The sequence below is a fragment of the Gymnoscopelus braueri genome (assembly GCF_963280865.1).
Source record: "Gymnoscopelus braueri genome assembly, chromosome: 14".
Lineage (NCBI taxonomy): Eukaryota > Metazoa > Chordata > Actinopteri > Myctophiformes > Myctophidae > Gymnoscopelus > Gymnoscopelus braueri.
In genome coordinates this window covers 13,278,170-13,295,734 of record NC_137619.1, presented here as the reverse complement: position 1 = coordinate 13,295,734, position 17,565 = coordinate 13,278,170, and positions in this window count along the sequence as shown.

Here is a 17,565-nt window from a genome sequence, read left to right as displayed (position 1 = left end):
CGTTGCGGATACGGCTATTTCAATTCTCCAACACCGTCATACGATGGAGAATAATTTAGGCGGGGTTGCAATCACTCTTGCAGGGAGCAGCTACACACACACACACACACACACACACACACACACACACACACACACACACACACACACACACACACACACACACACACACACACACACACACACACACACACACACACACACACTAAGCCAGGCTGTGACAATATCATTTTGAATATGGATATTAAAATCACTTTATACTTACTTTATACTATGCCTGCCTGATATACCATTTTTATTACAGAGAAAGAGGGAAAAAAATAACATCTACTACTCACTGTTAATTAGCCCTTGATAATGTATAAGTGCAAACATTTAGCCATCTACAGTATTTCTTACCAGACATACATTTGTCCATCTTTCTTTTCACATACTGTACAGTATCTATTGTTTTCCTCTCTAGCTTTGGCACTAGACGTTCCTTTAACTGTTTTAAGTATACTCCTTATTCATTGTTTATGAAATTAATACCAATTAAGGACCCCAACAGAAACAATTCCGCAAGGACTTTTTTGGTCGACCTTTTAGACAAAAGTAATAAATGTGACTGTGTTGTTTTACGTTATTTTGCCTAATAAAATTTTCAATCAATCAATTTCAATCAATCAAATAGGTTTGTTCAACCCAAGACCAAATAAGCTACACCTCTGTAAGTAATGCATATGCATGTGTCTCTGTTGCCTGACAAAGCAACTATTTAGCCTATTACTGGAGTTCACTTGTTTGAGGATGATGATGACGCTATTTCACACCAGACTAGCTTGCTTGTTGTCATATCGTCTCTGTCGGGTGGAAACCTCATATGTCCAAAACTGTTTTCAGGATTCAAACAAAAAAAACAGCAAAAGTAGCAGATCTACAAGCTCGAAACGCGTCGCTTCGCACTGCGAGCTTGCAGATGTACTATTTCTGAAGCTTTTGTGTGACGCTGTTGTATGATCAAGTAGGGTGTTAGTTTAGGAAAAAAACACTAACAGTTTAGATATGTAGATGAGAGGTTTCTGCCCGACAGCAACGATATAAGCTCATTGCCTAAATTAGGCTGGGTGCATTGAGGTTTTGAATAGTGGTTTAAATTCACAGCTGTGACAAACAATGCCGCACACACATGAAAGCAAAGCAAATTGCCTTCGCCGCCAGCTCTTTGCCCCTGGTGGGCGTGTAGGGCTGTCACAGTTATTACATAATGGCCTGACCGCAATTATTTTAGATGATCACAATTAGTTTTGCATAATCATCATAATGTTGAAAGATTTCAATACATACAAATACAAATATATTAGTATATATATTTATCTACTAAACCCACGTTTAAACAGGATAGTCAGTGTTTATACCCTGAGGAAGACTGTCGAAACGTTGGTTTCTATCCTTTAAAATGAAACGGCATTGCTCAGGTGGTTTAAATGTCATTTAGATTGCATGTTATTTATATAGATGCCAGCCCATTTGTTGACCTGGCATCCTATAGTTTGTATGGTTTCAATGTATACATTTTCTTTTTTATATTATAATGTTTAGACTGATGATAGGTTATTGGTTTACCTATGATCCTAGATGTATGTGTTTACTGCAAAGCACTCCGGATCGTCTTACTAAATGCCTAAATTGTAGGTGGGCGCTCCAGCATGTCTTCACAATAGAAATGCATGGCAGAAAGGCGCTATAGTGGCTTAAACACTGCATTCTGTGGCCACGGCCCCTTGCAGTGTACAGTATCTGCACCGTTACGCACCACATGGGGTCTGGTCTGCGCACGTGCCTGGAGAGCAGTGGTGGAAAGTAACTAAGTATTTACTCAAGTGCTGTACTTAAGTACAATTTTGAGGTGCTTTTACTTTACTGGAGTATTTTACATTTTCTACTCCACTACATCTCAGAGACAAATATTGCACTTGTACTCCCCTACAATTATTTGAAAACTTTAGTTACTAGTTACTTTTTAGATTTCAATTATTACAAAACATACTGTACAGTGTACATTAATCACTTCAGCCCTATTTAAGCTTTGGCTATTTGAAAATAGCCGATCTACAAGCACCCAACACGTTGCGATGCGACGTGTTGTGTGCTTGTAGATCTGCCATTTTCAAACGATTTTGTATACATTTTAGACATAATGATAACTTGTGAAACAGGACGTTCTGCATTATGAGTATTTTTACTTTGGGTACTTTAAGTACATTTTGATGCCGATACTTTTGTACTTTTACTCAAGTAAATTTTGATTACCGGACTTTTACTTTTAACGGAGCGTTTCTACATTGCAGTATTGATACTTTTCTACTTAAGTAAAACATTTGAGTACTTTTTCCACCACTGCTGTAGAGAGAGGTGTAGACAATGACAGAGTATGGAGGGAGAGAGGGAGGGAGACAGTAGAGACCTGTACTGTACAACTGGTGCTCACACGCAGCAGCTAGCGCCACTGTTTCTCGCCTGTAGGCACGCAACCCTAGATTAACACACGAGCTGACGGGACTGTCTGCAGCCCAGGGGGCCCAGAGCTACAAGTGCCAATCATCAATGTTTTAATTCATTTTTTATTCAGTCAACTCCATGACTCTATGAATATCGTTTCCGTTAGGTGGAAACCTCATTATGTCCAGCAAAAGCAGCAGATACTACAAAAAAGAACCAATGCATCGCATCGAATGTAGTCATTATTTTTTGTCACATTCTCTTAATGCTTTTCATTGGTTCAATATTTATAAAACTCACAGACACGCTTAACTACTGTACGTTCACTTTTAGTTGGAATGATTTTCAAAAATAGTAGATCTACAAGGTCACAATGCATCACATTTCTTTTAGTTCATTGTAAAAATCTTCAATATCCCTGATTCTCTGTCTTAACCCACTAAGCCGATTCTAAAAATGTCTTCTAAATCCTAACAGTTTTCTGAAAAACTTGTATATTATATATTGTCTCTGTTGGGTGGAAACCTCCATTATGTCCAAAACTGTTACTTTTCAGGATTCAAATTCAAAAATAGCAAAAGCAGCAGATCTGCAAGCTCAAAACGCGTCGCGGTGTGGATCTGCTACTTTTGACACTTTGTAGAATGATCGAGTAGGAAGTTAATTTACAGCCCGACAGCAACGATATATAGGCTATATTAGCTGGAAGAACTGATAAGTGGTTTTATTACATGAAAATGTGAATAAAAGAACAGTGGTCAATGGGATAACGCTGGTACTTAGGCCTGTCACAATTATTACATAATCGCCTAATCACAATTATTTGAGATAATTACAATTATTTTTGCATAATCACCATAATCTTTTCAATTCATCCGTATGAATTCATCTGTTGAAAAATGTTCATACAATTTCAAACATTCTCAGAAATAGTGGAAATAGCAGATCTACAAGATTTGACCGCCGTGGCCAAATGCATATTCATTTGGGGGTCCTTGACATGAAAAAAGTTTGAGAACCACTGATCTCAAACTTTCCTTGGCGCAGAAAGTAATATTTTGTAATTTTAATTTAATTTACATTTGGAAAGTAACTCCCAGAACACCGTATGTCACCTGGTCAGCAGTGGTGGAAAGTAGCTAAGTACATTTACTCAAGTACTGTACTTAAGTACAATTGTTAGGTACTTTTACTTTACTGGAGTATTTCCAATTTTCAATACTTTTACTTCTATTAATACAAAACATACATAAGCCCAATTTAAACTTTGGCTGTTTGAAAATAGCCGATCTACAAGCTCACAACGTGGCACGTCGCGATGCGACTCGTTATGAGCAGGTGGCTGCAATTCGGAACTGGCCCTTGTAAAAAAAGTCCCTCCCCCCTTTGAGTACAAAGTACCCCAATAGAAACAAGCCATAGCGCTTTCTTGGGATTAATCCTCTTTGCAGACCTTGTATTGAACTGTACTTGCTGTGCTTTTTTTAGCCAACTGCTAATAGAGTATTCATACAAAACCAACCAATCAAGCTTGTAGATCTGATATTTTCAAAAGATTGTCATATATTTATATGCATATGATACCTTGTGAAACGGGACATTCTGCGTAATGAGTACTTTTACTTTTAGTACTTTAAGTATAGTTTGATGCCAATACTTTTGGGTTAGCGGACTTTACCAGAGTATTTCTACATTGCTGTATTGCTACTTTTACTTGAGTAAAAAAAACCTAGTACTTTTTCCACCACTGCTGTTCAGAGCCTAACAGTGAAACTGCATGGCAGTTACAGTAGGTGTAGTCACGCGTAGGCAGACAACCATTCCACAATCTCCGAATACATAGAGTCTGGAACGACACTAAAAATATCTTTACATTTTATTTTACAATTTTCATTTCTGATAAGCAGCAAGCTATATGCTTCAATTATTTTGATTTATATAAGGACACATTTGCGCGACTGTAAAGACGAAACAGAAGTGGGGAGGAGGCATCACATCCGCTTTATTTTCGGATCATTTTCAGAGCGTCCGTTGCTCCAGACTGTATGACGGAAGCATTTGTACATGTGGGAGGCAACAGTTTGGCTCGCGAGACTACAGTAGATGGGGTACCTGTTGATGGAAGTTCAGCTTGTGTGTTTGTTAGTCAAGCAACTTTTTAGTGAATTAATGGAAGTGGCATCTGGTCGTATAGAGTTTGACAAAGCGTATATGCCCAGCAGGTATTCTTGCGAGGAGCTGTCTCCAGGTCTCCACTGAAGCATGAAGGGGACAGGATGATTGCATGCAAGTTATCTCTCTGTGGCAATAGCAAGTACTCTGAAAATTAATGGAAAAAGAACTCGATATGAATATGAAAAACCTGCGTTTGGGGACGCATTGCAGATACCTATCTATTGCTTCATACATTCATCCTCTGATTCTTCCATCCACTCGTCCTCTAATTTTTTTTTTATTGCCACTCTTTCTTTATCTCTCTCAGAAGGAAGGCTGTCTTTCTCTTAGTCCGACGAGGGCTGATTATTGGTAGGATTTTTTTTCTTTTTAACATTTTTCTGAAGTCATTAGTTCTCTGTAGCTGTTCCGTTATCAAACAACTCTGACTGTTGGCAGTCACTTCACATGATTTTTGTATTAATTTTTTGGGGGCTTTTTTATGCCTTTATTGATTGGATAGTAGGTTGACAGGAAATGGGGAGAGAGATGGGGAGTGACATGCAGCAAAGGCCGTCAGGCGACTCGCTGTCAGGCTACTTTGGAGCCTAGGTGCCCGGACCGCTACGCCAACGGCCCCGGCCCCATATGAATTTTTAATGGAATAGCAGGGTGTCGTTGACTTAAGAAGAAAAGATAAAACAAAAAAAAATACATGCACGTCCTAACACATCCAACACAATGGGTGCTGGATAAAAATTTAAAAAATGAGAGATTTGTAGATTAGAGCAGAAATTCTGAACACACCAAACTGCTTCAATTAAAAACCAGCTGAAATAGCTTTCCCCGACCATATCCATTGAACATATATAGGAATATATAGGCTTCGAAAACAAACAAATTGCACCCCAGCAAAAGTAGTTAATACACAATCACAATCATTTTGACCACTTTATCCATTTATATGTTGGCTATTCAAAAATAGCAGATGTATAAGCTCATAGCGCGTCACTTGTACATCTGCTATTTTTCATAATTTATGATAAATATAGAAATGTTTGTACATTTTGGATAATTTAGATTTTCTTTTTACATAAATCTTCTCTTCGGGGGTCCCTGGCTGGCACAAAACATTTTCAGATGGGGGTCTGCGGCCGAATACATATCAATTTGCCGGGTCCTTGACATGAAAACGTTTGAGACCCACTGATAGGGTATGCATAAGGTTAACGATTGTTATGTGGTACTTCAATCTGAAGTAGCACATATGAGCTAAAAGTCCAGATTTTTTTATTTTGCTGCACCTCTATTTGCACTCATCTGTTGTTTTTTACTCCACAAAATATTGACTGTAGCCGAGAGCCCACTGCCAAGAAGGCAATCAGAGGAGACGCACATGCTCTGCATGTTGATGGTAGTAGTGCAAAAGGTGTAGCGGTGCTCCCTCCAAGTCTAAAAATAGGATCTGGGTTTTGGCCAATGAATTAAGTGGCTGTATTTTATTTTCATATGTCTGACACAGTGACCTTAGGAGTTCTGGAGCAAAGACAAGTGGCCAGAGCCTCTACCTCTTTGGTGGGGATGGGGGTAGTTAATTGTTATCGATTTTGGTCCCCTTATTGATCCTGCTTATTGATCAGATTACGTATCGATCCCACTTTTCTATTTTCCACTGTTCTATTGCTGGTTGGCAAATTGGTGCCAATCTGGCTCACTCTCATTACATTTCCACAGATAATCAAAGCTAGAGCATGTTGGCTTCAACTGATGATGCATAAAAGCCATTCAATTCATGTTCCTTGTTTTTACCGGTAAGTAAGTAAATCGGAGAGGCTTATTGTTGGTATCAGCCGAGAACGCAGGAGTCTGATTGATTTATTGATTGATTGATTGAATACTTTATTAGACAGACATGTAAACAGCACAGGGTACAGTCAGACATTTGGCTAAAAGGATACAACGCTGTCTCACCCTCAAAAGGCATATTGTGACTTCTTGGGACAAACGTGACCAAACGGTGACTTGAAGGGAGTCACGATTCTGTCCCTATCGGGACATAACTCGAGCGGCACTGAGTCGGCTCAATCAGACTTTGCAACGCTCGGCACGGCTCGAGCCCCATTCCTACTTGGTACAGGAAAAGCATCAGAATTCTATTGGAGTTGTTTCATTGCATACGGTTAATGCTTTTAGGGACACAGCCTGTGGTGGGAGAAATGTTGCACATGGACTTGTTGTACCTACACTCTTGTGAACTGTAATCTATTCATCCCATGCAGATCGACTTATGATGAACCTCGTCATAATATAACTTCATTAAAACATTCGAAATGTTTTCTTATTTTTTTCGTGAATGAATGGAAATGTGGAACGATGACAACTATCTCTGCACCACTTTCAGGGGGCGTAGTTACAGACTATGCATTGAATTCAAAGATTGTGGAATAGTTGTCTGACTCGAGAGACTATGCCTCAGGCTCAGCCATAGGCTTCGACCTAGTCTTGTTGTGGGTAAAACTCTTAGGTCAAACTTTTGTCCAGTGTATCTTAAAGGCTATATAAGCTGAATGGATGTCAGCTGGAAAGTATGCAAACTCCATCAGAAAGAAAAATGACCCCATAAACCTATGATGAACATTGATATGCTGGCAACACACATTATCCTACTCAGTTCACTTATATTACGTTTTCGTCTATATACCAAGCCATCCGTTGTGTGTCGGGCACAGATAAATGCTCTTACTGAAGTGTGAAATTAAAACGTGTTTACAATGCAATCTGTTCTCATCTGGAAATTGATTTCTGAACGCTTATTCATGGCCAGTTATTATCACAACATGGCACAGCTAATACAGCAAGCTATATACTGTACGTATGCCTCAACAATATCAGGCCTACCTAATTGCATATCGTCGCAGTCGGGTGGAAACCGCTCTCCCAGCTCAGCTTGTAAATCGGCTATTTTCACAATTTTAGCTTGACCCTCTTGTATGACGAAGTAGGGCATTAACCCTGAGGCCGATTCTACTGCCTTTTAAACCAATAGTTCTCAAACTTTTTCGTGCCAAGAACGCCCAAAATGATATGTATTTGGCCGCAGACCCCCATCTGAAAATGTTTTGTGCCAGGGACCCCCAAAAGAGAAGATTTGTGTTAAAAAAATCAAAATGATTCAACATTTTTCAAACACTTTCAAGATTTTTCAGAAATGCTCAAAAAAAGCAGATGTACATTTTTGATTCTAGGATCAACAGGAACCAAAACTTGAAAAAGAGGAAAGATCAGAGCACTCAAAAAAATTACAGAGGAGTAAAAGTACTTAAATCATTTCTACATTCTCTTTTTTTTTTACACATTAAAAAAAAATTCTGTACACATGATGAAAGTACTTTAATTTTACGCCCTCTCCGGCATTATTTTCTTGAGTGCTCAGATCTTATTATCCTCGTTTTCATATTATGGACACTTGTTGATACAAAGGGCACAGCGGTATAATAACGTCTCTCAACAAATGTTAGCAGCCACAGTAATGGTGGAGTAAGTTGTTGTACTTTTCACAACCTTATTGAGTCAGCCAATTAAAGTGAACTTCTTCTCAGCAGCAAGCAACCCCCAGAGGGGAAAAAACAGTGGCATGGTGAAAGAGTTGCAGATATACTCGGTACCTTTACATACACACAAACAGACCCGCTAAGAAGCTGCCTGAAGCAAACAACCTTGTACTGTTGTTGGTTGAACAGCAGTAGCATCTCCACTATAAGGAACAAATACCTTGCTCAAGGTCGCTCATCATGGAGACAGGAAAAATACACCTACCATATTCACTTCCTATTCAAACCGGCAACCTACAAGCACATAGTTCACTATAACCCACCTGAAGACATGGTTCTGTCTGTGTGAACTCTCCTCGCTGCGCTCTCACACATGCAGGCCTTTCAAGTGACAAACCCTGCTGGATGCCACGGGCTGTTATTAATCATGTGCAGCCTTGTCAGAGAGACAGAGAGACAGAGAGGGAGAGAGAGAGATGCTAGCGATTGACCAAGATATGGCTACCATGCAGACCTATCTCGGTCACTTGTTCTCATGTACACAAATATACATACATATGAATTAACCACTTAAACGCTATTTCAAACTATGAAAATGGCAGATCTACAAGCACACACACATACTGTATATATCCAGTGTTTCCCCTATTTGCATTCAGCACTGCTGTAATCTTTATGTACATTATTATTGTTATTATTTATTTATTAACAATGGAAGACGGCTCCATCTTATGTCTTTACGAACTAAAGTTATATATATATATATATATATATATATATATATATATATTTCTTTTTGCCTGGTGGCGGTCCACAGGGCCACCATGACTCAGCTAAACCTGTCAATCTCAAAGACACCTGATTCCTTATTTTGAGCGCAATTATTGTTGTTTTTCGATATAAATATGGTTAAACACTAATATATTTTGAAATAATAATACTAAAAAGCAAATATAAACTAGAAAAAGTGCTCCTCGGAGCACAGGTCTCCGCCAGGTCAGGTAGGTTATTGTGGGCCAGCAATGTTCAGAATTTGCCATCAGGATGGAATATGAAAAATCGGACGGAATCATCTTGATCACTTGAATAGAGATAATGTGTACTGATTTGCATGATGTTTGGACAAAATTTGTAATATAAAGAAAAAATTGGCCTCCTGGTGGCGCTATAATAGGGCAATGTTAAAAGGGTGGTGTTTGTTCTTCAACGTAGTGCGAATGTACGTGCAAAGTTCCACCGCAATCGATTTGCGGCATTTTGTTCAAAACGGGCCACTCCTGCAAACCTGAGATGTCAATGTTAGCCAATCAGGATGGAATATGAAAAATCAAACAGATCCATCTTGATCACATGACTATAGAGATCATGTGTACCGATTTGCGTGAAATTTGGATAAAATCTGAAGGCTTAATCTCAAAATATGTGTTTTACATAAGTCGGCCTCCTGGTGGCGCTATAAAAGGCTAATGTGAAAAATGCAGGGCAGATGTTTTTCCTTGGCCTCAAGGGAGTATGCGTGCAAAGTTTCACGCAGATCGGTTTAGTTACAGTTAAAAGTGCAATTTGGCCTTTTATAGCGCCACCATGAGGCTGATTGAAAAATTTCCAAGTGCCATTTCTTCCTCGGCCTAGTGGGAATGTGGTGTGAAATTTCACGGAAATCGCAAGCTGCAAGCTGTGATTTGAGGCATTTAGTTCAAAATGGACCAGTTCTGCAAACTTTGGAAGCCAACCTTAGCCAATCAGGATGGAATATGGAAAATCAGACAGATCTGTGTTGATCACATGACTACAGAGATACTGTGTACTGATTTGCGTGATGTTTGGATAAAATCTGTAGGAGTAATATAAAAAAATATATTTTGCACAAATCGGCCTCCTGGTGGCGCTATAACAGGTCAATGTAAAAGATTTGGGGCAGAGGTTCTGAATTGGCATCCAGGGAGTGTGTGTGCACAGTTTCGCAGCGACCGGGCCAACGGTTTCGGAGATTAGCCGTTCGCAGACAGATGGACACACGGACACACGGACGGACGGACGGACGGACGGACGGGCGGAGGGTAAAACATACTCTTTTTTCCTTTCGGCCTGGCGGAGACAAAAAGGGCATATTTACTCATAAACCCCATAAAAATTTCTCTGCGAACCTAAAATGGGTCCAGACTTATTGTTTGGGAAATGCTTAGAACCTAACCTCTAGAAACTGTTCTTTCATTTTGGACATTGTTTCATTATTTCCTATAGATGATACATCAAGATCTCCTGGACATAAATGTTCGTAAGCATTTCCAATTTTTTTCCATAACACAGCCATTTTTCACTCTATAAGGCTCAGCAGTTTCAACATCTGTTCCCCATCTATATTGCGCCCTGCCAGGAGCAGCCTATTCATAGAAAAATTAGGCTGATGCTGTCTAATTTCTCTCTCTGCCTCTTTGATGTCAAAAATATACCAGGTAATCAATTACCTTACTCATTCCACGTATTAATCGTGCCGCGCTGACAATATCAATTTAACTCTTTAAGACCGGGAACGCATCTGTGTGTCATTCTTAGATGTCTTTGGCTATTCAAAAATAGCAGATATACAAGCTCATTGCGCGGCACAGAGTGACGCGCTATGAGCTTGTAGATCTGCTATTTTTGAAAAATCATGAAAAGTTGTGCAAATATTTGAATACATTTTTTTTTTTTTGGCGGACATTTGTAACTCAAATCTTTGCTTCTGGGGGTTCCTGGAACTAAATGTTTTACAAATGTTGGCTTTAAAAAATATATAATCCAAAAATTTGCCACAAATTTTCACGATTAAAAAAAAATGCAGATCTACAAGCTTGTATATTTTGTATAGCCAAAGAAATCTAAAAATGACACACAGATGCGTTCCCGGTCTTAATGAGTTAAATAAACAAGAAATGACAAAGTCATAATTTACCCGCTTGCGGCAGGCTGTTTTTGCCCCAATCTGCAGCACAAAATGTAAAAGTTGTCATCAAAATAAAATCTCAGCCATTCGAATGCAACAAAAATAACTCCACAGAGGTTCATTGGTTGGCTACCAATATAAAGTGTGTGTGTGTGTGTGTGTGTGTGTGTGTGTGTGTGTGTGTGTGTGTGTGGTGTGTACAATATCAATGATAGTGAAAATAATTGATCTACAATCTGACAGATCTGCTATTTTCACCAGCTGATATAGTTACTTCATAATGTAGCCTACCCTTACCCAAGTCAAAACTACAGTGTTTCACTTAGAAATGTATGAACAACAAAAATGACGAGACACACACACACACACACCCAGGAGGACTGGTTGATAGTGTTGTATGCATTGTTCCTGGACAAAAGACCGGTGGTGACCAGTTAGTATTAATTTATGTATGAAAGAAATACACTGTTTTCACAATAAACTAAGTGAGTCCATAGAATACAGGTAGCGTAAGGGCAGTCATGTTAAAAACATCAACAGTGGTGGAAAAAGTACTGTAATGTTTTACTTAAAAGTATCAATACTGCAATGTAACCCTAACCCTTTATAAAAGTGAAGCTCACAACGTGTCTTTTGATTTCACTGTTTGAAACAGCTAGGCTTGAGTTGTAATGCATAACTGCAAGTTTGCCCTTTGCACTACTGGCTTACATGAAAGAAAACCCCAAATGGGTCCATTTGGTTTCATTAATGTCTTTTGTAAATGAAGTATTGAATAAAACGTCATAATATAAAATAGCAGATGTACAAGCTGACAAGGCGGCGATGCGTTGTGAGCTTGTAGATCTGTTTTTTTCTGATAAAATGCAGCTGATTTTAGCGTCATACCTTACATGAAAAATGTTGCTACAGTAACCTTGGTTGTAGTGTGTAGTCATTCATTTGTAAACAGGGCAGTCATGTTAAAAACAGCAACAGTGGTGGGGAAAGTACTCGTACTAGTGTTGCCATGTATACTAATTACCGCCGTCCGAGTTATGTACCGATAGGTACAGAATAGTAAATGATGTTGTGGGGACTGCGTTTGCCCCAACTCGTTTCACTCAACTCGCCGGTCTCTCCCCGCACCCGCCCCGCCCCCCGCTACTGAGACCGGGGGTAAAAGGGCAGGTCGCGTGAAAGACAGTATTATGTTGAGAAAATTTGAAGTCATTACAGCACCATAACATGGTGAATAAATTTTGTTTTGGGATGTACAATACATGAAAATTACGAGAGTAATAACGCGACTTGCGTCGATAACTAATGGGGAGCGGACAGTAGCGCGCTTGGCTAAAAACAGTTAGTTAGTAACATCATACAAGCTAACTATTAGCCAACAAGCTAACTATTAGCCAAATTCGGCTAGCGCGCGGAGGACTGCATAGTCCCATAGCTTGGGAGGACGAGGCCGCCCGTTCAGAGTATGGGAAAGTATCCCATTGGCTTAAACGACAGCCAATGACGCAAATCTGTCGAACAAATCTGTCGAATGCAAATTTATCTGTCGAATGATGAGTCATAGGTCTGCCTCTGCATAGACCCGCCAGCTTGCAGCAAGCGGGTAATAAAAGACGATAATTTTTTCTTAAATGTAGACTGGAATGTAGTTCCGCCGTACGTGTGCCAATACTGCTGTAAAGGGCAGAGATATGGATGCTCACAGTACAGCATGCTACACAAGAATGATGCTACGAATGGCACTTGATAATCTTGGTAATCATGTAACATGGGCGGACCACATCAGAAACATGGACCCCTGTCCATGCCTAGCGGTCCGGGCACCTAGGCTCCAATGTTGCCTGGCAGTGCATCGCGGATTCGAGTCCCGTTCCCGACGATTTTTGCTGCATGTCTCTCCCCATCTCTCTCTCCCTGTTTCCTGTCTGTCTCTACTCTAAAACTATAAATAGCCCCAAAAAATATATTAAAAAAAATAAAAAAATAAACGTGGACCTCTACGGGGGATCACAGACAAGGTCAGAGAGAGAAGGATGAGTCTGGCTGGGGGCCTGCGTCAGGCACCCGGAACTGGGGTGGCAAGCAAACTGACACTGGGAGCCAACCCATGGTACAGCTAGGGAGGGAAAGAGGTGCACCACCCATGTAGACACAGTGCGGTGTGACAGCGGAGCTAACACCGCAGAAGCTCAAGACCCTGATGCTGGACAGGAGGGTGTGGAGAGCAGCACTGGTGGCTAGTCTGCACTCTCGCAAACTTACAAATACATTATAGCAAGGAAACTTTCACATCTTTATTATTGAGTGATGTTGATGTTTAGCCCCACAAAAAGAGTTTTTTTGTATTGGGGTTTAAAGCTGTAGTAAATTTTCCTCTGCCTAAAAATCATTACATGGGTTTCTAGAAAGTTTTATGTGAGTGCAAGACCTTACATTGCAGAAGATAAAATTGCAATTACTACTTTTCAATGGGTTTCAGCAGTGAGATCGGCTCGCTGGAGGGGCTTTGTCTGTTATACGGCATGCAGACAAAATCGGTTTGCTGCGTGCAGAGAGGGGCGAGTCTACATTATTGTCATTTTATTTTATTTCTTGCTTTTTTAGTAGTGCAGCGAAACAGGAAAGCAAGGGTAGACACCGGAGGGGTGACATGCAACACAGATCCCCAATCCAGAGATTATGGTTGGTGCTCTAATCATTTAACTATGAGAGTGCCCATATTATGATTAATGTTTTTTTTTTTCGTGGGAAAATGATGATTTGAATTTCAATATTTTAAATTGTGTGCATTACTTTGCACAAATATGACTCAAAATTCAAGAGATTTATTGTCACAAGGATTTACAAGTACATGCGCTGTGAAAATCGTAGGTTAGTGCTCCATAATACACAAAGACCTTGATCGCCCTGATGAGGGCGCTATAATAAAAAATAACATAACTTAGCAAAGTAATAACAGCCTTGCTTTGAGGCAAATTTCACTAAAGTACTGCAAAAGTCCAAGGAATATATTGACGCTGTCAGGTGGAAACCTTGTACAGTATGTCTAAAACTGTTACTTTTATAGGAAATGGAAGAAAAAAAACTGTGTACCAATTGATCCAGTGTAGTTATTATTTAGTCACAAGCTCTTGTTAATTCTTTGGTTAAGTATTTATGAAACCAACAAACACACTGAACCACTTCAACTTTAAAATAGTAAAAGAAGAAGAAACTAAAATAGCAGATCTACAAGCACATAATGCGACGCATCAGCTATTCTTGCTACTTTTGTGTGACACTGTAGTATGACGAAGTAGGGTATTAATTTACGGGGTAAAAACATACTGAAATATGGAGATATTAGGTTTCTGCACGACAGCAAATATATCTAAAGTTATAGACACGGTCAGCTTCTGAAAAGCCTTTTCATGCTTTTATTTCCAGTAAACTTGATTACTGTAATCCACTTTTTTGCTGGTCTGACAAAACGGGGGTAAACTCTCCAGCAGTGGTGGAAATAGTACTCAATTTATGTTACTTAAGTAAAAGTATCAATACTGCAATGTAGAATACTCTGTTACAAGTAAAAGTGAGTAAATTAGTAAAAGTACAAAAGTATAAGCATCGAACCTACTTACGTACTTAGAGTACCAAAAGTAGAAAGTACTCATTATGCAGAATGCCCCATAAAATTTATAAAAGTATTTTGAAAATAGCCGATCTACAAGCTCACAAAGCGTCGCATCGCGACGCTTTGTGAGCTTGTAGATTGGCTATTTTCAAATGGCCGAAATGTATATGGCTGAAGTGGGTAATGTTTATTTTGTAATTATAATCAAAATCTATAAAGTAACTAGTTACTCTGAGATGTAGTGGAGTAGAAGTAAAGGTATTGAAAAATACCTCAAAATTGTACAGTACTTAAGTAAATGTACTTAGCTGCTTTACACCACTGCTCTCCAGCTTGTTCAGAATGCTACAGCCGGAGTAGTAACTAGATCAACAGGTTTGAACTCATCACTCTCATTTTAGCTTCTCTTCTCTTCACTGGCTCTCTGAAAAACAAAGAATAGATATTAAAGTACTTTGCATTGTTTTGAAATCTGTGAATTGCGTTGATCCTTCCTACCTGTACATTGTTGACAGGCTCACTGAATAATATGCACCGACCGAGCACTTTCAGGCCAATGACCCCTTAGCTGAGAGAGAGATGAAAGCTACTGTACATTTATCAAATGATTTTGCACAAACCTTTTCATATTATTTCATATTAGCTTCAAAGACTTGTTTGACAGCACTGTCATCAGTGTTGTATAAATGTATGTTGTTTTGTTTTAATCTGTTTACTCTACTCTCTTACTGTTTAATCTTTTCTACTATGTTGGATTCATGTTCATGTCTATTTTCAGACATTTAACCACTTTAACACTCAGTACTTCCTAAACTTGACTTGGTGTACTTGGTGTGCTCTTTTTTTCCCTCTATACCACAATATTTTCCCGAAAATGTTCTGTGTATGTTCCCCCCAGAATAGGGATGCTAGGGTTCAAGTGGTTAATGTAAATAAAATAAGTAAAAAGGTTTGGCGGCCCCCCTGTAGTGACTCTGAGGATCGCCTGTTGAAGACCCCTGCTTAGATCAGTGCATGTTTCTCAAACTGTATTACTGTAGTTGCAGCACCCCTTTCCCTGATTTCTAAATCCAAGGAGCCCCTTTGACCCAACTACAACATTTTGCTTCGAAAATGACAAGAGAAGAACCATATGGAGCATATCGTCACTGTCAGGTGGAAACCTTGTATGTCCAAAACTGTAATTCTTTTCCGGAAATGGAAAAAAAGAACCTCTGTTCCAAATGGATCCAATGTAGTTCTTATTTAGTCACGAGGTCTTATTAATACTTTTCAGTGGTTCTGTATTTATAAAACCACTTTCACAAAAATTAAAAAAAGAAAAAATTACCGCTACAAGCTCACAACATGTCGTGACGCGTTGTGAGCTTGTAGATTGGCTATTTTTGGTACTTTAATGTGACACTGTAGCATGATGAAGTAGAGCATTAAATCGGCACTATGTAACTTCTTTCCTAGACACATGGGATCTGACATGATTTTTTACCTGATGGTCAAGATTCAATTTATCCCCTGGCAGGCAGGCTGGCTCTATTAGCTCAATGGTAAAAATGTCAGCACTTGTGCAGGAAACCAGGTTAAAATCCGGGGTAAAAGTTATGTAGTGCAGCTTTAATTTACGAAGAAAAATTGAGACATGAGGTTTTTGCCCAACAGCGACAATATATATGAATGAATGATAACCCACCTTTTTGAAGAACACAGCATTACAAAATGCTTGTAGAACTGCTATTTCAAATAATTGCGATCAGGCGATTATGTAATATAATTATGACAGGTCTGGGCAGAGATATGATAATGTACTGGGAGAGGAGGGTGGGGGAATCCAAAGTTGTTTGTTGCTTGGAATTGCATGTGACCTAAATGTACTTTGAGGTGTGTGACTGAATAAAGCCCAGTCATTGCAGGTGACAGAGACTATTTGTGTCTCATCTCTCTACCCTGCGGGAACCTTGGCATCGAAGCACTATTGAACTCAGCTCAAAAGCATTTAAATGTTATTTCCGTTTTGCTTGCGCTTTAAAAAAAACACTATAATAAAACACAATATAATAAAACGCTTTTATCAGATCACTCTACTGCATCATTTAGCTAGTATCACGCTTTTTTTCCCTCCATCTTTTGCTTCAAAATCTTGATACTCTAAACCAAGGTTTCCCAAACTTTTCAGGCCGCGACCCCCCACAATATTCATATTTGAACTACAGTAGGGACCCCCCTAGGGACCCCCCACCCTGACAAGTACTGTACGACTTAATTGCAAGTCACGCATGTTTGCACTATTAATACCAGGCACTATCTTACTGAGTATGGTCTACCTTTAGATAGATATACTGTACTGTAATACAATTTAAAAGTATCACGCTATATCCTGGTACAAATATTTTCCTAAAAGCTGTATTTTTGCCAAAAATAAAATCTGTCTATGGTTTGCATTTACGTACTAGTACTTAGTACAATGCTTTCATTATGGATGTACTATTATCATCTAACTTCCTAGTAGCTTTCCATGTATTTACAAGGACATTATCTAATACTTATGAACTATCCATTTCTTACGGGCGTCAGCCACATGGCAGGCCATAGCTGAATAGGTAGAGAAGCCATCTGGGAATCAGAAGGTCCCTGGTTAACCCCCCAGCCTGCCCGGTTGAAGTGTCCCTGACCAAGACACTTAACCCCTAACTGCTCCCCAGGAGCTATATTAATAGCGCTCCTAATAGTTGGGTATGGGTAAATGCAGAGGACGCATTTCACTTACGTGCAAATGTACAATGACAAAAAATACCCCAAAGGAGCAAGTAAAGTAATTAGCCATGGGTTCCCGAGTCATGTGGCCC